The 21767-nt window shown below is 31.0% G+C and overlaps 1 protein-coding gene and 1 long non-coding RNA gene across 9 annotated transcripts in view; one reads left to right on the top strand and one right to left on the bottom strand.

Annotated features, from left to right (window-relative positions):
• The window catches only part of LOC126733496 (ephrin-A4), a 935043-nt gene that overhangs the window by 856046 nt on the left and 57230 nt on the right, over positions 1 to 21767 (top strand). The window lies entirely within an intron of this gene.
• On the bottom strand, positions 3982 to 6197 carry LOC126733503 (uncharacterized). Its single transcript, XR_007659738.1, has 3 exons — positions 6073 to 6197; positions 5524 to 5584; positions 3982 to 5467 (listed from the first exon to the last, which is right to left on the bottom strand). It is a non-coding gene; the product is annotated as an uncharacterized LOC126733503 (long non-coding RNA).

Raw genomic sequence — 21767 nt, 5'->3', positions numbered from 1 at the left:
ATTTTCAAACTGACGTTTCGTATTTGAGCTGTCATCATCAAGTTTGTTTTTTTAAATACGGTTTTGGATTTTTTATTACTGATTTTAAGAGTTCCTTATGTTCCTAAACCAACACTTATTCAAAAATTTTATAATAATGACAAACAACACTTTTTTTTATAATAACGCATTAATAAAAAAAGCTTAAACACTAACATAAACAGAGATTTAAAAATAACACAATATAAGCAAATATTCAAATATAATTATAGTAATCCGCCTGCTTGGATGCATTTTCGTGTCAGTCTGTGAATTTTATTTTGATAAAGACGGTTTTGAAGAAATCCCCAAAGAAAGTAATCTAAAGGGTTTAGGTCAGGGATTCTAGCGGGACAACGTACGGGTCCTTGGTTTCCAATCCATTTGTTAGGGAACAATTCATTTAATAAATTGGTGACGCATCGTCCATTATGAGGTGGTGCACCGTCCTGTTGCCACCATAGTTGACGTAATACATCCAGAGGTTCTTCCATTAAGGAATCCATTATATTGGTCCTTATTAATTCTGCATATCTTGCGGATGTTAGATTTCTTTCAAGAAAAAAACGGGCCGATAATTTTATTGTGCCACATACCGACCCATATATTAAATGATTGTTGTCCCTGAAGTCTTACTTCTTGATTCTGCCTTGGGTTTTCTATTAACCAATAGCGTTCGTTATAAAATTACGAGACAGTTTTACCACTAACCAAAACTCTTTATTTTTACTTTCGACACGTGTTTCGCTAATAGCATCTTCGGGAGAAGATTAAAACTAAATATACTAGCACTGTAAAGAAATCGTTTTTAACCCTATTAAAATTATATTTTTTGTTTTTCTTTTTAACGCATGAATCCTTATGGAAATATCCATTAATATAAAATTTTTGAATAAGTGCGATACATCATTGGTTTAGGAACATAAGGGGCTCTTAAAATCCGTAATAAAAAATTCAGGGCCGTATTTAACCCTTTAAGACCCTCTGGGCATAATTTTATTATGCACAGTTGTAGGCATCTGGGTTCTTGTCGATGGCCTACTACGTCTAATCTAATAATCTGATCGCCAGTTTAAGACTGATAATTCGCAATACACACTAACCAAGTCTGGACCCCACTGAAGCTTTTTTAGCTTTAATGTCGTTGTCACTGGGGAGGGAGTGTGTAGGGAACTGCGTTTCCATCATATGTCTATCTCTGTCCTCGGTTATATCTGTCTCTTTTTATTGAGGTTAACGAATGTGCGAGGTACGCAACCCACCATTCGGCATTCAATGATTATTCGTGTTTGAGAGCTCTCTTGAGCTTGAACTCTTGAAGTAACTTGAGCGTGTGACAAGAGGCTATATGTCTAAATGAATTTATTAAGTTGCGAGAAATATAATAAGTTGTTGTGAGTTATGTGTGGTAGTTTCCATTGAACGGATTAATCCCAACATCCAGCGCGTCTTAAACTGGCGATCACATTATTAGATTAGACGTAATAGGCCGTCGACAAGAACCCAGATGCCTACACAGTTATTTCAAGTGTCACCCTCTAGTGGTATAAGTTTAAACTAGTCTGTAACATTACTCTGGATAAATAAGTTGTACAGTTTTCTCTAGTTGTTTTATCGATTTGGTATACGATAGATGGAAGGAGTAACAGAATTTTCATTTATTTATTGGCAATAGCCGCCATGCACCAAATCAGCTGTGGTAAGTAAAAATAAATCCATAATAATCAATGAAATCTAAAATGTTTTTTGCATTTTTTTTGCACAAATATTTAGCACAGGGATAGACAAATTTAGTTTCTAGAGTATTTTGATAAAAATATGTCTTTATAAGCATAAAAACATAATCTGTTTTTATTTGTGCATAATTATGCACACCCGATCTCGACGTTATATTTTTTATTCCTATTCGATTTATATACATGTTTTGCATAAGAATAATAAAATAATTTTTTTTATATCTTATTAGTGTTTATTTTATTTTGACGTTAGTAGATACAGGGTGTATTTTTTTAGGGAAAATGTACGACCCAGAAAATGAAAAAGATGCTGCAATTTTATTGCAATTTTTGGAATCAACCTCCGACATTGAACTTAGTGAGAAGGAATGGGAGTGTAATAATTTATAGAAATTTGAAGAATCTCAACCCAGTGCGCAAAATATCGTTCGCCTGGGTGCTGACAAAGAAGGGCCCACTACAGTGGAAATACCGGAGTTGCACTGGGATGACGAGGATGACTTGCCCCTGTCAATTTTTGCTGGTCTCCCTACATCACAATAGTACGAATTCAGCAAAATTGTCACGTCGAAAGAATCTATAAAATAGACTAAAGATGATTTTTTGCCCCCCGACTTTGTATGGAAAGAAGAAACGGATATCAATACGTCTGTTGAGTCTGAGGTTTAACATCCATTACAATACTTCGGTAAATATATAGACGATGTTCAATTTCATCAAATGGCTGAATTTACCAACATGTACGCTTTTCAAAATGATAACACTAGATTCAAAACTACAACTTCAGATGAAATAACAAGCTTGTTTGGTCTACACATTATAGCAGGGTGCTTGAAGTTTTCGCAAGTACGTTTATATTGGAATAAAACTTTGCGTATCAACATTTTTGGGGAAACTATGTCAAGAGATCGCTTTTTTCAACTTTGTTCTAACTTGACATTCCCAAAGATACAACAGATACATTTTATAAGGTAAGACCTTTATATGAAGGTATTCGAAAACGATGTCTGGAATTTAAATTAGAAGAAAATCTTTACATCGACGAGCAGATTATTCCCTTTAGAGGACATTTTTCTGTTGTTCAATTCATAAAAAACAAACCCACACCCTGGGGAATAAAATCGTTTGTTCTATGTGGAAAATCGGGAATGGCCTATGACTTTATTTTATACCAAGGCGGGTGTGTTGTTAGATGGGATAAGAATAAAAAATTCTATATAGATGTACCAAGACCAGAAATCGTAAAACTTTATAATCATTCTCTGGGCCGTGTTGATCTTCTGGATCAGAGGATAAGTTTGTATAGAATTTATATTCGTTCAAGAAAATGGACCCTAAGAATGATTTTTCATGCAGTGGATTTTCCTGCAGTGAATAGTTGGTTTGAATATCGACAAGATTGTAAGATCCTCAATATTCTAATAAAAAAACAATTATCACTTTTGGAATTCAAAATGCGGCTTGGTGAAAGTTTAATCAAGGCAAATAAGACAGTTTAAGGTAATAAAAGAGGTAGACCTAGTGTCAGCGAGACACTACCAATACCGCGAAAAAAACAAAGTTTAGCATATGAAGAAACCAGAATTATTCCTGCAATTCGGTATGATAGTGTTGATCATATGCCTCAACTTGATGGAGCCAAAGAAGGAAAACGATGCAAGTACTCAAATTGCAATAACAAGACTCTTTTTTTAGTGAAAAATGTAATGTGCACATTTGTATAAAAAAAGAAGGAAACTGTTTTTTATTGTATCATAGAAAGTAAAATTTTGTTTTGTTATACTATGCTTATACCACATGTATTCCATTCTAATGTCAAATTTTTCTTTACACATTCTTTTTTTAAATAAAGATGTATAATTTCATCAATAAATATGCACTGAAAAAAATATTTTGTGAATTTACATTAAATCTACTGCTTTTAGTGTGACCATTATATTTGTTGTAAAATCGCAAAATATTTGTAATCAATAATTATTCACAAAATATTTGTAATTTATATTTCTCTTTTAATTGCGAATTTACTTAATCTTTGTGACTAAGAAATACATATTTTTTGTGAAATTTAATTTTTCAAATTTTTATATGTGAAATAACATTTTTTTTGTAATACCATGTTGTAAATGTAAAAAATGCTCTGGTAAAATTACATTGGAATAATTGTATTTTTTTTACTAGCCACAATTTTTTGTTTAGTATTTTAGATAAATTAAATAAAAGACTAAAGTGGCAATTTAAAAAACTACAAAGGATTTATTTTTTCAAAACTCAATGGAAATTCAATAGGAACATAACAAAACTACATGGTAAGTTTTCAAAAAAAAAAAAAGGGAAATAACAAGTATATTTGAAACTTAAACTCTTCAATATACAAACAAAAAAATAAACTCTTAAAACTCTTGAAGTAGCCAAGAACTTTGACATAGTCTATATACATTTTGGGGCCCCATATAATATCAACTATGTTAATATAGGTACCTACTTACAAGCTAAATCTCACAAAAAAAAACCCTTTAAGGTTGGAATAAATTCATTTAACATTTATGGACTTAAAAAAAGAAACGCGCGGGCACGTCGATTTTTATTTTTTGCTAGGCTTTTTTTTTTCAATTAAAACTTCTTATACAGGGTGTGTCATGTTACCGCAGCCAATACCAACTTTTTTATCTAAATTGGAACACCCTGTATGTGATTACATTTTGGAATATATTCCAAGAATTTTGCTGTATAACATGCGCTATACTTTCATTCTATTTTTAAGTTACAAGGTGTTAAACATCAGGCAGACATTTCATATTTTTTGTATGCTGTATAGCAGTAATGTCATTAATAATAGAGCAAAACGGAATTTTCCTATTTTGACTTTTGAATATTTATTTTCTCATATTTGTAAAAAATATTTCTCAAAAATTTTGACAGCTGCCATATTTTATTTCACATTATAAGTCGAAAAATAGATATTAAAATTTAAATTTTAAATAGGAAAGTAAGGTAAGGGAAATGCCTGAGGAGTAGCACATTAGTCGCTTTCACTATAGAATTTGATACGGTACTTACATCGTTTGCTCTGACAAAATTATGAAAGTAAATTACCACCATTTTCATTGGTCAGCTTCAAATTTTGGTAAAAAATTACACATTTTGGTTCATCAAATCATATACCGTGTTCCGGACCACTGTGTATTTTTTTACAGACCAAATGTCATTATGCACCAATAGTTGTAAAAAATACGACAAACCCTGTATAGAAAGTTTACATTGGCAAAAAAAGCGCTACTAAAAATAAAAATAAATGGGTCCGAGCGTTGTTTTTTCAAACCTTTCAATTTTAAAACGAATTTGTTCCAAACTTTACTTTGTCGTTATATTAATACATTAAGTTATTAATTAATATAAGAAATCAGTTTTAAACCAAAGTTATTTAAGATTTACATAAATAAAATAATAATTTATTATGCTATCTTGGCTAACTTCGTTAAATATGAAATAACTTTTCTTTTCGAAAGATTTTGTTTTTTCGATTTGGTTCCTGCTTCGGGGTGTATTTCTAAAATATATTTTAAAGGAACTCGAAAATGTATGATGCTTCTTTGGGATATTCCAAATTGAAGACAAAATAAAGAGCAATTAAGCATTGCAATGCTCCTTCAAATGAGTCACATTTTTCCGAAACAGGTTCTTGTTCAGGTATATTTTTATAGCATTTTTGGAGGCTACAAATAAAAAAAAACACTTATAATCTTTTTTTAAAAAAATTTTTTTTACTTACCATCACATAATACAATGCATGGTTCCATACCAAGCTCAAGAGAAGATTCATCGGTAATGTCCTGGAATAAAATAAGTACATATAATATTTAACCTTATGACAAAAGTTTATTTATATTATTTAGTTTATTTATTGTTATTAAAATTATAGTTATTTTGCTCCAAATGGCATTAAAAATAGCTTTTTAATGCCGTTTAAGAGGCATATATATAAAATGAATATTGGTAAATATAAATATTTCTCATTAATATTATTAGTTTATATAAACTATTACGCGTTTATATAACCTTTACTTGCTGAACAGATCACATAATTTTGTACAAATGTTTTTTTTTTGTTTTATTATGAGTCTCATTTATATGTTTTTTAAATTTGTAATAGCTTTTAAAAATTAAATGGCAATGCATATATTTACATTCAAAATAGATCCCAGGTAGATGCCTGTGGTAGCTCATATGTATTTCATACTTATATAAGCTTTTTAAATTAAGACTGCAATGATTGCAAATAATCATTGTTAACAGGTATTAATGTAAATATTTAACTTACCTGATACTTATAGGCACGAAGAAACAGTAAAGATAAACAAAAGGACTAGCACAAAATTCTTTATTACCTGTCGTAAGCTCGTAAGTCGTAAATAATAACTGAGTCGTCATTTACCTTGAAAATTTCAGAGTCGCTTGGGGACGCGTAAACACGCACTCTCATTGGCCGCGGTTTACATAGCCAAGGTAAATTTAAGAATTAAGGTGTAAATTTACAAAAACCTTGTAATTTTACATTATAATAGTAAAAATAATTACAAATATTATGTGATTTTGCAACTTTCTTCGGTAATTTTACAAATCTAATGTAATATTGCTTATAAGTTTCACAAAGTGATTTAAATTTACACAAGTGTTTTAGGAATTTTAGTAAATACTTGGTTTATTACAAAATATTTTAATTTTACTGAATAATTGATGTAACACTACTGAAAATTCTGTAAACTTAAAAAGTAAATTTACAATCATTTTTTTCATTGTGTTATGCAAGTATATGAATATCTATTTATTTACTTTGCAAAGGTATTATTACATTGTGGTACAAGCCCCCTGTGCACAATTATTATGCACACACTTTTTTTTGTTTAAATGATTAAAAAAATATATATATTGTATATATTATTACTTTTGAGCTTCCTTTAAGCATTAATTTCTACCAAAAGAATCAGGTTTGGAGGGGTTAAAAAAACAAACTTGATGATGACAGCTGAAATACGAAATGTCGGTTTGAAAATCTGACGACACCATTTTGTAATATAGAAAAAGTAGCAATGAGAATAAGTAATTAATTTTGTTATATCTATTCAAATAGAGTCGTAAAAAAATAAAAATGAAATCACCAATATTCGGTTTTTTCCAAATATCTTCGGAAGTATTCGGAATTTTTGAAATTTCAAAAGGGCGTTTTAATGAGCACCAAATTGCGCAACTTTGCCTTAATTTAACCGACCTTGTATCTTTTCTAGTTAACGAGATCCCAATGGTGAGGCTCGAATTTGGAACACCCTGTACATGGAAAAAAAATTGCAAGAAATGAGTTCTCACTAAATACATTTTACAGTAATAACAAAATAATCAAAATGATGGTGTACTCAGATTTATTATATGACCTATTCCAGCTGAAGAAATTTAGAAAATGTGTGCGTCGTTCGATTTAATCGCTCATCCACATTACTTTTACTATGGTATTGTCACATAAACCCCCACTTACAAAAAGTTTCAACCATTTTTTCGCATTTATACAAGAAAATCCGACAATAATTAAAGCTGACCCTAAAAATGTGTTTTAACTATTATGGGGACGACAATAACTAAACCCGATTTCCATTTTTATCGCCAAATCCCGGTTATGTGGTTTAATCGTCTTTTTATTGTCTCCCGGTATAATCTCGACCATTTTAAAAGCGGCAGGGTCGCGGTTTTAATTTTTCCATAAACAACAAAAAAAGAAAAACCTCGCAGAGATTACCGGGGGCTTAATTTTAAATTACAACATCGGGGGAAAGAGAAAATACGTTTAAATCTTCTTATAGGAGGTCGTAAAAGCGACTCTTAAATAATGCATCAAAGGGAATCGTTGAACGGTAGCATCGATTATTGTTATTATTATTATTGTAGCAAATTTCCCTTTGAAAATGCACACATTTAACTGATGATGAGGAGGTTACAAAGGGGACTTTGATATTTACCATGAAATTTTTATTAGTAATGAAAATGTCACCGGGATTTATTTTCGTCTAACGTAAACGAACGGATGTCTTGTTTTATTTTTTATTATGCGGATCGGATGTCCGAAGATCAAAGAGAAACATGATTTACGCGTTCCGTATTGCCAACCAGGCCTAAACGGGGGTTTTCTTGCTTTTTAGTTTCGATTTTTCCAGTACATGTGCATAATTTGGCTTCTATTATTTATATTGGCAAAAGAGCTAGAAAAATGCTCCCCATATCCATTTAAAAAAGGACTTTTTTGCAAAAATGAATGAATTTTATGAAAACCTGTGTTAAGCCATTTCTTTCATTTAAAAAATATGCCTTATAAAATTGATTCTTATAAAAATTACATTATCGGTAATACTTTTTTTTTTATTTTGCGTACTGCATCGTTTTTATTAGAAAAAATTAGTTGAACCAACTTGATACTTTTAACACTCATTTTAAACCATTTTTTGTTAATTTAACCGATGCTTTAGTCCGAATTTATTTTATTTATTTATTTGCAATACTCTACAAACACCACAAAATTGGTAATTTCACGTAAGGTTGGGTAAATAAATAAATAGTAAAATATTAAATTTAGGCACTACATTATTAAAATAATATAATTAAAAATTATTAACAAGTTAAATGCAAAAAATAACAACAGTTGTAAAGAGGAGTTTTATCCTAGTTGCCCACCATTATTAAGGGGTTAAAATGGCAATTATCTTGGAGCTTTAAAATTTTTAAGAAATATGTTCAGAATATCTATTCTGGTCTATCCAAGAAGCATCCAACTTTAGCCAAACTCTAATAGCAAAAAAAAGCATTTAAGGTCGCCATTTTGTATTTTTTCAAAATAATTTTGAAGATACGGTAGTGGAAAAAAGTAGAGCAACATTTGAAAATACTTTATTTTTTTAAGCAGTGAATATAAACCAGAAGTAAAATTAATTCCAGTAATTTATTATTACACAAGCAATTTAATATTAAGAAAAAAAAAACATGTTTCCTTGTCCTTAGTATTTTTGTATTAACATTTTTTAACATTCGATTTTATTTCATTTCTAATAAATAAAAAAAACATAAGTTAATATTTTGTAAAGTACCCGTTATTCTTAATTACATCTTCACCACGTTTTGGCATAGATCTTATTAGCTTAGAAATATTCCCCGGATCCATATTCACCCATGCTTCCTTCAATGCTTCAAACAATTCTTGCTGATTTTTATAAGATTTTCCTCTGATTTTGGAATCTAAAATGTCCCACAGATTCTCAATTGGATTGAGATCAGGGGATTGTGAAGGCCATTCCATTACATTAATGTTTTCCTTTCTGAACCAAGCTTTTACGAACCGAGAATGCTTGGGATCGTTGTCTTGTTGAAATAAATGTCTTAAAGGCATAGTATCATCAGCATATGGAATCATTTGGCTCTCTAATATGTCCTTATATTGAAACCGGTCGATTATACCTTTTATTTTATACAGGGGACCCATACCATAGCCCGAAAAGCATCCCCAAACCATTACTGCTCCACCACCATGTTTCACTGTTGGACAGGTATACTTGGGATTGAGTCTTTCATTGACAGGGCGTCTAACATACACAATTCCATCACTTTTGAACAAACAAAACTTGGATTCATCGCTCCAGATTACCTTTTTCCAATCATGCTCTGTATAATGTAGATGCGTTTTGGCAAAACTTAAACGGGAACGTCTATTTTTTTTGACAGCAGCGATTTTTTGGCAGGTCATCTGGCAAATAACTTGGCCTCTAATAGTCTATTTCTCACCGTCCTCGAAGTCACGTTTATTCCAAGCTCTGCGGATATACGGTGCTTTATCTTATTGGATCCCAGAAAAGGCTCATTTTTGATCATTTGTTTATCGGTATATGGAGTGGTTTTTCTACGTCTCCCTGACTTTTTCTTAACAGATAAATCGCTATTTATATAAAACTGCTTAATTATACAAGATACGATAGATCTATGTAACCTAAATGTCTTTGCAATTATTATCGTTTTGTTAGTGGAAAAATGTATTAAAAGCTTGTTTAAAAGTGAACATGAACCACATCATTAAAACCACAAAACAAAAATGTTTTTTTACATATTTTTTCCACAACAAAAAAAAACCTTTTAACCGACAATAGGAAAACGCCGAAAAAGGATGTTACGCATCCAAAATTCCCGATAAGTTGTTACTTTACGTAACCGTTAAATTTCTTTACGGGCCTCTCGATCATCCACGCTTGTTTATAATATTAAAACAATGATTTTCTATTACAAAAGCAAACTGAAACTATAGTCAGCAGCTAAATAATGCGCTAATTAATGCAATTTCACGGGCGACTAAAGTGTCAACAGATCCGCCAGATTGTTTTTGTTTAATAATGTTTAGTTAGTTAATGCGAGAACAATGATTTAATTAGCACTGGATGTGCCGGGTTATCTACTGTTCATAACAAAAAAAACGACCGTTAATAAACTTACTTGATTGCAAATATCTTAAGAACTATGTGAATTCTAAGGAAAAGTGTAATAAAATAGTTTGGAATTAATTAGATTCTATATGGAAATTGTAAAAATACTTTTTTTTCAAAGTAACTGTTCACGAGATATGGAGTATTAAAGTTAGAAATAATTTTTTTGACCAGCAATTTTTTTAGTAGAAAAATTTACTATTATATTATATACACTATTATATATTATATATACTATTATATTATATTATATATTATATTACTATTATAAATTTTACTATTATTTAAATATTTTCTGAAAATTATAAAAATACGTTTTTCTTTCAGAGCAGCTGTTCACGCGATATAGAGCAATAAAGTTGGAATTTTTTTTGACAAGCGGTAATTTATGATTACTGGCTATTACTGCAAATAGCTCAAAAACGGTATAAATTATGAGCAAAAGTGTCATTAGCTAACTTGTAGCTAATGAAAATTATAGTACTTTTCTCCGACAAAGCAACTGTTCACGGAATATAGAGAACCAAACCAAGCAACTCAACAACGTGTAAATTATAAGCTAACTCGTATCTAATGAAATATTCAATCAAAGTTATAGAAATACATTTCTCTGTCAGAGCAGCTGTTCACGAGATATGGACGTTGAAAGTCGAACAATATTTTTTTAACAAGCGGTAATCTATTATTTCACCGGATATTAATGACAACTGAAAAACAGTGCATTTTTATAAGCTAACTTGTAGCTAAGGAAATTCTGAATAAAATATATAGAACTACATTTGGCTTACGACGCTGTCACAAGATACATAGGTTCAAAGGTAAATAATTTTATTGACGCGCAGTAATACATATTATTTAACTTGCTATTGTTGCAAATATTTTAAAAACAGTTCAGATTATGTGCAACAGCGTACTAAGCAACTTGTTGATAATAGAATTCTTAATAAAAAATGTTATAAGTACATATTCTGACGGAGCAACTGTTCGCGAGATATGGAAGTTAAAAAATAATTTTTTTGACGCCCAGTAATTTGTGATATAACTTGCTTTAATTGCAAATATGGAAGAGAGATGGAAGAGATATGGAACAATAAAGTTGGAAAATATCTTTTTTGACTACAGGCTATTAATTGAAATAACTAAAAAACAGTACAAATTAAGGGCAAAAGTGTTATAAGCTAACTTGTATTATAGGTAATGAAATTCCTAATAAAAATTGTAGAATTACTTATTTCATACAGAGCAACTGTTTACGAGATATGGAGCAAAAAAGTTAGAGAATATTTTTTTGACATGCGGTAATTTATGACTTTACTGACTATTATTGCAAATAACTAAAAAACGGTATGAATTACGAGCAAAACTGTAATAAGCCAACTTTTACCCAATTAAATTATGAATAAAAATTAAAAAATAAATTTTTGTCAGAGAAACTGTTTACGAGATGGAACAACAAAATTGGAAAATATTTTTTTTACAAGCGAGTATATGACTTTACTCGCTATTACTGCAAATAACTTAAAAACCGTACAACTTATGAGCAAAAGTGGAATAAGCTAACTTTAACCCTATTAAATTCTTAATAAAATTTTAACAATACTTTGTCAGAGCAATCGTTCACGAGATATCTAGCAACAAAGTTAGAATTTTTTTTTGACAAGCCATAATTTATGACCTTACTGGCTCCTACTACCAATAACTCAAAAATAGTACCGTTATTTGTAAGTTTATTGGATATTACTATATTTTCTTTTATTTTCCTAGATGTTATCAAAGAGTTAAGTGTGTGGGCTAAGTGTTTTGAGATTGTAAACAAAATCCACAAATTTTAAATGGAATTAATGAAATTAAGAATTTTAGAATGTGTGGAAAACCCTGATTTTTTATGAAAACTATTACTGATTTGAGTAATACATCCCAACTACCCATCACTGACAGTGTTTTGCACGACAAACGGATATAACACAAACAGAGAACGCAATGAATATTTTTCCCTGTTCTTTGGATGTAGAGTTGGCAGCAGACTCTAGCTCTAACATTACTGCAGATTTTTTATCTCAGGAGCTAGTCCTCGTAGCAAAATCTACACCTTAAAAGCCCTGGTTCTGCATTACGCATATTATCACTAAATATTTTTATTAGTGACCCTTCAAATAATCTAGATGTAATATGATTGGCTAAACATCATCAGCTCACATCCGAAAAAAATATTGTTTTAAAGGTTTTAGCTGAGGAAAACTTGATGTGTGCTGAAGTTGTCAGATATGATTATATTTCAATTAAAAGAAAAACATTAAATTAGCATGTTCTTTTGTAAACCTGGAACCTACATATGTATTCAATTTATTAAAAATCTATCAATCTCCCTTAGGTAATACATTTCTTGGAAAGCTTTTTCAGGTCCTTACTTTGCTACAAAAAAGCTGTAAAGTGTTACATGTGGAAACCTAAATATAGACAGTAGTCAGAGTTCTCGAGAATTTACTGATCAAAGCATATATTGATGATGTTTAACTTAAACTCGCATGTTAATACCTTTACCAAAGTAACAAAGCACAGTTCAATGGCGAAGGACTATTTTTGCTCATGATAGTCTGTTAGGAATAATTGCTTTGCATAAACCATCAGGAGCTTGCTATAAGTATAAATGTCCAAAAGTAGAAGACTTTTCGCATAAAAATATTAAAAAATACATCAGTATATAAAATATTAAAAAATACATCAGTAGTACTCTTAATTTAGTGTTATGGGATAAAGTTAAATGCAACATCAAGCCTTTAATTCAGTATTTCCGTTTAAGAAAGTTACGAAAAAAAAAAGAATTCATTACACAGGCAATTAGAGTTTCGTGCAAAAATAAGAGATGCCTTTGTTATGTTACAAAATTTGCTGAAAATAGACACTTTCTCTTATATGTCAAAGGGTATCATTAAGTCTTTCAGTCAATAAGGCTTTGCTAAAAAGAATCATTCTAGCTTCCAAAAATATATCCCAAGGAAATTGTAAATTTTCGAAATTCGAAGTCCATAAGATTCATAGTTGATAATACAGTAATATCAGAGCCTGTTAGCATTTCTGAAAAACTTAATGACTTTTACATTAACTTAGCAGAAAACACTATCCCTCGACAGGTTCTCCAAAGAAATTCTGTGGAAATACATCCTTTAATAGCTTTTACTTCAAACCAATTACTCCAAAAGAGGCTGCAAAAATGTTGAAAACTATTAAAAAAAAAATCATCATCAGACTTGATGTAATTCCTCCAAAAATTATTGAAAACCTGCCTTTTAAAGTCATTGAGACACTGGCATATTTAATAAATTATTCCCTTTCTGAAGGATTTTTTCCTGATTTGATCTAAAATTTTCTGTGATCATCCCAATACATGAAGGTGGAAGTGATAAAAGTCTGGCAAGCTTCCGTCCCCTATTCGAGTCCTTGGCTAAAGTTCGTCTTATTGACTTTCTACAACAAAAAAAAATGTTAAGTTTTTCTCACCTTGGCCTTCGAAGCTACACCAGCACAAATATACACAAAAGTAAACGACAATTTTTTTACTGTGGCTGTGTTTTGTGACCTTGTCAAGGCTTTCGATTGCTAAATCATCAAATTCTCTTTGATAAATTGCATTCGTGTGGGTGCAAGGGCATCGTTCTAAACTAGTTTCCATCCTATCTTGAAGGAAGACAACAGTATGTCCGTATAAGGGGTAGTGAAGGTAAGATGACATCTGCGTTTAAGCTCATTACACATGGTGTACCCGAGGGTTTTGTATTGGGTTCCCTACTCTTTATCGTATACAGGTTGGCGAATAGAAACCCACACATAGGCATTATAAATGGCAACACTGCTTCTCGCTTAGTTTCTGGTTAATAAGCAGTGTGTAGAAAAGACCAAGAGTGTAGAAATTGTCACATCAAAGCTCAAAAACCACCTATTGAAAGGGTCCAGGAGATAGAACGGCGAGAAAAAATGGTTTGTAGTGCTTTGGTTTTGGATTCACCACGATCGAGCAGAAGTGTTGGAGAAAAACCCGAACACTAACTGGGTATGCACCATAAAATTGTGACGAGTATTTGGAAAAACATGGATACAAATGTTTTAAATCTTCCAAAATTCAGAAGGTATTTCCCGAAGACCAGTGGCGAAGAATGGCATTTTGTGAAACCATGATGGAAAAGGCAAATGAAAATGGAATTTTTTTAGAAAATTATTTGTTAGATAAGTCCTTTTTGGTAAACACAATCCTTCCATTGTTTATTACTGGTCTCAGGAGAACGAGCACAGAAGTTTTCAGTTCCGTACTCAGTATTCTCAAAAGTTGAATGTTTGGGCTGGTATGGATTATATTATTGGGCCATTTTTAATTGTGGGTACTTTTAACGTCGAAGAATACATTAAGTTGCTACAAAACCAAGTTCTTCCTACCTGAGAACTTGAAGACCTGGGATCAGTCTATTTTTAACAAGATGGCTGTCCTACCCATAATGCGGTTAGAGTAAAAGAATTTTTGACAAATACTTTTCTTAACCGCCTTATTAGTGTATTAGGGGGACTGGGAATATTAAATGGACTTGTCACCAAATGACTTTTATTTGTGGAGTTTAGTTACCTTTTATCTTAAGGAGACTTTAGAGGAATTGAGAAACAAAATTGTTGAATCTGCCAATTCCATTTTAACAGTAAAACAACTTTTACGATAGACTAAACTTTTGTTTACCTAAAAAAAGAGGTCTTTTTGAGCCTTTTATTTAAAAAATTATTTGTTAGGTTTATTATTTAGAGTTTTATTTTCTGTTTTTTTTTATAATGCTTATATTCTATTTTTATTATAGTTTATATTTTATTTTAATAAGAACAACGCGTTAATTTTTAATATGCAATGCATAGCATAAAAAAATTGTAATTATAAATCTATGCGGGTTTTACACATATAATTCCTGCATTAGAAAAATATTGTACCAATGCCGTGTAATATTTTGCCGCAAGATGTATATCCTCCATAGACGTTAGGCGCTTACTAAAATAAAATTTAAAATAATCAAGCTCGAACCTGGAACATCAGCGTACTGACGCGGCGCCGCCGTTCTAACTTCTCGCCTCTTAGGAACTTTATATGCGTAGTGATCTATTCGCCAATCTGTATATAAATGACGTAGCTACTTTAGATCTCTCTGGCAAGTTAACGCTTTTTGCCGGTGATACTTCCATGTGTTTTTCTGGGCAGGATCCGGATGTTTTGCCTGGCTTTAAATGGCTCCAAGACAAAATGAATATATGGTTTTCTCACTCTCTTTTCCAACAGATTGAGAATACATATTGAAAATACTGATATTCAGAGAGTGGCTGAATATAAGTTTCTTGGAGCATGATTGATCAGAACCTTAAACTGGATCTTCATATTAATAGGTTGACAGAGTGTTTGGCATCAGCTCTATTTGCAATTAAAACAGTGGTTGATGAAAAAAAATCCAGCAATAACACAAGAGTTCTATCAAGCTCTATTTGAATCTCACCTCCGGTATGTTGTATGTTGCATCAAGGTTGGGCTAAAGCAGATTACAGGGACCACTGCAACCTATCGTTTCAGCAACATGAAATCCTGGGATTTCGGCTCTGATCCTGTATGAAATTTTCGTTACTGCCATGGTAATGCCTTTCAGTAAAGAGAAAGCGATCATACTTATCCAACACGATCTAGACATCACCTACAAATATCTCAGTCTCTTTGGCGCCTTAACCAGAAACACAGTTTTTCATTATGGAAAATTATGATACAACATGCTACCATTAAGGATTCGATTGACAGTCTTATAAAGAGTATTTTGCTAAGATCCGCAAACTGTTTTCTTACTTAATTCGTTGATGTATCTTTTACACAGATGTGATTTTTTGTGTAACTAAATACATCTATTTTTGTTTTGTTAGTAAACTAGGACTAGGACTTAAAACAAACTAAAAACAAATACAAACAAACAGGAACAAATTATGAACAACAGTTTTTTGGGTCAAGTTTTACTTAATTAAGTTCTTAATAAAATTTTATAATGATTTTTGTCAGAGCAACTCAAGATCCATGCAACTTATGTAAATAAATATAAACAGTAATTTTTTAGCCAATAAAATTCTTAATAAAATTTTAAGGATGCTGTTTTCTGTTAGACCAACGGTCCACGAGATATGGAGAACAAAGTTATGACTTTACTGGCTATTTTTGCATGTAATCCAAAAACGGTTAATGTTATAAGCAAAAGTGTAATCAGCCAACTTTTAATCAATTGAATTCTCCATAAAATTTGTATAATGCTTTTTTCTTTACAAGCAACTGCTCACAAGATATGGAAGATCAAAGTTAGAAAATATTTTTTAAACACACAGTAATTTATGAAGTAGTGCGCAAAAGTGTAATATGTCAAACTGTAGCCACGAAAATTGTCTATAAAAAATGTAAAATAATTTTTTTCTGTCAAAGCTGCTGTTCACGAGATATGGAGCATGAAACTGTCTCATTAAGCAATTTTTCTTAAACTTTTATTGGCAATTTTTAAATCCAGAAATTCCTTCAAAGCATCCTTACTCTATTATTCTACGGCAACGTGCCGGTGTCATCCATCGCCTCCGCAGTCAAAGATCAAAATAATATAATTAATTTATACGGTGACACCTGACAGTAGCCGAGTGAAAAAAAATCGTCCTCAGAACATTTATATTAACTCGTTTCTAACAAATCACTCGGCAGATATTTCACTGCGGAACACTTTAGTTAATTTGTAAATAAATCTCGTCTAGACGCCGGGTTCCTAATGAACTTTTCTCTCGAATTGTATTTTTAACCTGGACGTTTCGAATTAAGCAGTTGTGACAACGGGACAACTATAATAGTAAATCGGGATCAAAATAAAAACGAGAATGCGGAGTGGCGAAGAGGACGTTTTGCAACCGGCATGTTTAACTTTTGTTTTACGTAACGTGTCAATTTTATGAATTCTTGAGATATTTTAAATGCTCTAGAGTCAGTTGGAGACTTTCTGAGGGGATGAATAGATGCTGCCTTTTCCTCCGAAGCCTCTCGAAGACCAAATGTACTGAATGAGGAAACGAATTATATAATTTAATAATTATTCATTCAATTTATAGGGTATTTGGTACTATAAATCCTCAGTGAGATTTTTCTGCACATTGCTTCCATCTATATTTTTTCAGGTTTGGTGATTCATATTTCGCAAACAGTTGCTCCAAAAAAAATACTTCTCATAATTTTTATAGAAAATTTTCTTAGGTACAAGTTGGCTTTTATAGTGTTTCTCATAACTTTTATAGTTTTTCGGATATTTGCAATAACATCAATTGGAAACATAATTTACTGCCTATTAAAACAAAAACAGTTCTTAACTATGATATTGCTTATCTGATGGACATCGACGCCCTATCTATATCTAGCAACCAAAAATCTAGAACGCAGCATATGTCGTTTGCCAGCAACCTTTTTATAGTCCGCGCCCGCTCTTACTTAATCGATATAATGCCCGTATCTCCTGAAATTCCCAAGGAATTTTAATATTTTTTTGTCCAGATATTAACAATCAATAACTAAATCGATTTATAGTAGTTATAGATCTCTACAAATCAAAGTTTTTTTGTGAAAATTATAAGTTGAATCTAAAAGAAATTAAAAAGGCTCCCAAAGGATTTGAATTAACCTTTTCTCTATAATAAATATCTAAACGCATTTGAGATGGTTGCAAAACTCAAACAACAAATTATTGAATTATTAAGTTATTTATTTAATTATTGAATCATAAAATTACTAATATAAAGGGCTATGTACTTCCTAACGGCTATAAGAAAAGGTTTTATCCAAATCCTTTGGAAGTTAACCTTTTAATTAATTTTACAAAAAAACCTTTTGTGAGTTTGTCGAGATTTATCCTCGCTATAAACCGATTTAGTTATGCATTGTTAATATCTAAACAAAAAATTATTAGAACTCCTTTGGAATTCCAGGAGATACGGGCATTATATTGATTAAATAATAACGGGCGCCGACTATAAATATGTTGCTAGCAAACGACATATGCTGCGTTCTTCATAGCTGGATATCGACCAGATACTACCTTCATTTTTACACACGTTAATTTTGCGACATTTCGAGTTCGAATAAGCGAATAATTTGCTAGATTATAATAATTATACTTACTTAATTACACATTTTTATTAATATTTTGGTATCCAATACTTAGTAGATACTTCACAAATATGCCGTCTTTTATAATATTAGAAGGATAACATCATTAACAACTAATTCGCCTGTGAAAGGAACGATTTTAATGCCTTTTTTTCAATATATGTGACCCACCTCAGACTTCTTTATAATTTTTCAGCAAAAAGAGAGTTTTTAGTCTTAATATTAATAAAAAAAAATAATTAAACGCACTGAAACCACTTAAAACATCCTTTTAAGATTAATACTGTACGAAAGGTTCACCATCCAAAAGTAATCAACGAGCACTGTTGCCAAACACCTTTATCGCGAGAATATTTCTAGGCATCACTTTATTTTCTTCTGTTAAAATTGAGTAATCAACATGGCAACTGGCAACATGGAATACTAAACATGTTTATTTATAAAATATCCCCTCTGCCCCCTGTGTAGATGTCGCGCACAATACAAAGCAGCCAATGTTTATTCTAGTGTATTCAATGTTCTAAGGTTATGTTATTATTTTTTTCAAAAAATTGTGCATATTTTGAGAAACGCTGAAATAGGTGTGGAATAAAATTGTCCAGAGATTTTTTGCCTAAATTTTTAAAACTGTATATGGTCAAGTTTTTGAATTATGAACGTTTTATCTTGTCCATAATTTGAAAATGATGAAATAGGTGTCCAGTCAATTTTTCAAAATTGTATCTGGTTAACTTTTTGAATTACGAACGTTTCGTGAAACATTGAGAAAAAAAAATAAAATTAAAAAAAAAAATTTTTTTTGCAAAATCTTGTCCGTTATTTGAAAAACGCTCTAATAGGTGTTTACTTAAATTGTGTATAGAACACCTGTACAAATTTTCAAAATTGTATTTAATCAACTTTTTGAATTATGAACGAATTATTAAATCCTGTCTGTATTTTGATAAACACTGAGCACCTAGAAAAAATTATATTTTATCCTTAATAGTTAAAGAAAAATGTGCTGAATTCGATAGTGAGTGTCTAGATCAGAATATTATGTAGATGCAGAGCATGTGGATTATGTTCTATATTTTTCTATCCAAGTGAGCGATTAAATCTAGATAATGTGTTCCACAGGATGCGCATAAGAGTATGTTGTAGGTACTTATATTAATTTAGTATTTTTTTTTAAATTCAAACGTTACGATACACAGAATTGCAATATCGTTCTCTTCACGCAATGACAGCAGTGGCGGCTCGTCAGGGGAGGCAAGGGAGGCTTAGCCTCCCTATCAAATTGTAATGAAATAATAAAAATATTTAACAAAAATAAAAAAAGAAATTTTTTTTTTCCAAATAATAAGTACCGACTCTATAACTTCTAATACACCAATATAGAGCGAACCATACGTCATACTGTTAATTCGCCGCGACTCGCATCCTTTTTTAAACAGTTGTAAGAAAAGAGAGAAAGCTAACCGGCTTCATCCACATCGACACAGAACGTGTGCGAGAACGCGATACATTACGAAATAAGAAAAGCCATACGTAGCCAGCAAGGGAGGCAAGCCTCCTCCAGCGGTCAAAATCCAACGGGCCGTGCACTCGATTTGGCGCCGACAAACGCCGTTTTCATCGCGCGAAATAAGGCGCCAAAGGAGGCTAGGCTTCGATCATCTGATTAACCTGATTTTTGTTTTGTTTTGTTTTGAATTTTCGGCAGTTTTTAGTCGTTTTGTAACTAAAAGTACATTTTTTGTATTAAAAAGCGGGCTTTTTATCTGCACTTATCCTTTAGCCTCCCCTTTCCAAAAACTCACGAGCCGCCACTGAACGACAGATTAATCTTTTTTTTTCTTTTAAACCCTTTTATCCCTTATAAGTAATATAATCAGTTTAACGCACCTAAAACAATAAATACTAATAACGAAAACGTTTCCGATGGCAGCTTTTTTATTTCCAGTAATAGTTAGTAAAATAACAAATTACCAGTTGTCAAAAATATTAATTTTCCAATTTTGAACTTATAATCAGTTGTCCTATAAGACAAAATTAATTCTACAATTTTGATTAAGAATTTTATTACCTACACGTTAACTAGCTTATAATCCTTTTGCATTGCTTTTGAGTTATCTGCAGTAATAGCAAGTAAAGGCATAATTACCGTTTGTGAAGAAAAACTAACTTTGAACTTCCATATCTCGTGAACAGATCGAGTTGAGAATCGATTGTTGAGAATCTTTTTAGTTACAAGTTAGTTTATTACAATTCTCTTATAACGTGCGCTGGTTTTAAGATATCTGCAATGATATCAACTGAAATAATAAATTTCTAGTTGTCAAAAATTACATTTTCAACTTTGATGTTCTCATATTTCGTAAAGAAATGCTGTAATAAAAAAATATACTCTTAAATTTTTGTAAAGACTCATCTTAGTTACATGTTGCAAACTGCACCGTTTTTGAGATATCTTTTTTAATATCAAAAGAAATCATAAATTATTATTTGTAAAAAGAATTAATTTTCAACTTAGAGGCTTCATATGTCTTGAACAGTTACTCTGACAGAAAAGTGTATTCTTACAATTTCTGTAGCAAATCTTCTTAGTTACAAGTTATCTTATTACATTTTTCTCATAAGTTGTAGCGTTTTTGAGATATCTACACCCATAGCAAATGAAATCATAAATGATTATTCGTCAAAAAATCCTTGATGGTCCATATCTCGTGAATAATTGCTCAGAAAAACGTACTCATATTTTTTTTGTAGCGACTATTCTTAGCCATAAGTTAGTTTATTACAATTTTCTTATAACTCTTAAGATATTTGCAATTATAGCAAATAAAATCAAAAAATTATTTTTTGTCAAAATTGATGCGTTTTATCTCATGAATAGTTGTTCTGACAGAAAAATTAACTTCTATAATTTTTGTAGAGAATCTTCTTAGTTACAAGTTATCATTTTTCTAATAACGTACTGTCTTTTAGATATTTGCGATGATAGCAAATATAATCATAAACTATTATTTGTAAAAAAAATTTAATTTTTAACTTTTGTGCGCCATATCTTGGGAGCATATAACATATTTTATACATTATCATTAAAAAAATTCTCAGCTATAATTTAGCATACTACACTTTTTTTGATAATACGTACCGCCGAGGTATTTTCAATAAACGCAAATAAACACTTTTTAAGAATCAAACTTTTAAACTGAAATTCTCAAAATTTGCCATAGTTCTATTAAATTAATTAATAGACCCGCTATTCAAATCTGTCCATATCTCAAAAAAAAATCAAAAATCTTTAAATATAATTGAATGTACCTTATACAGGACACT

The sequence above is a fragment of the Anthonomus grandis genome, chromosome 2 (assembly GCF_022605725.1).
Source record: "Anthonomus grandis grandis chromosome 2, icAntGran1.3, whole genome shotgun sequence".
Taxonomy (NCBI): Eukaryota; Metazoa; Arthropoda; class Insecta; order Coleoptera; family Curculionidae; genus Anthonomus; species Anthonomus grandis.
This window is presented reverse-complemented; position numbering and strand designations above follow the sequence as displayed.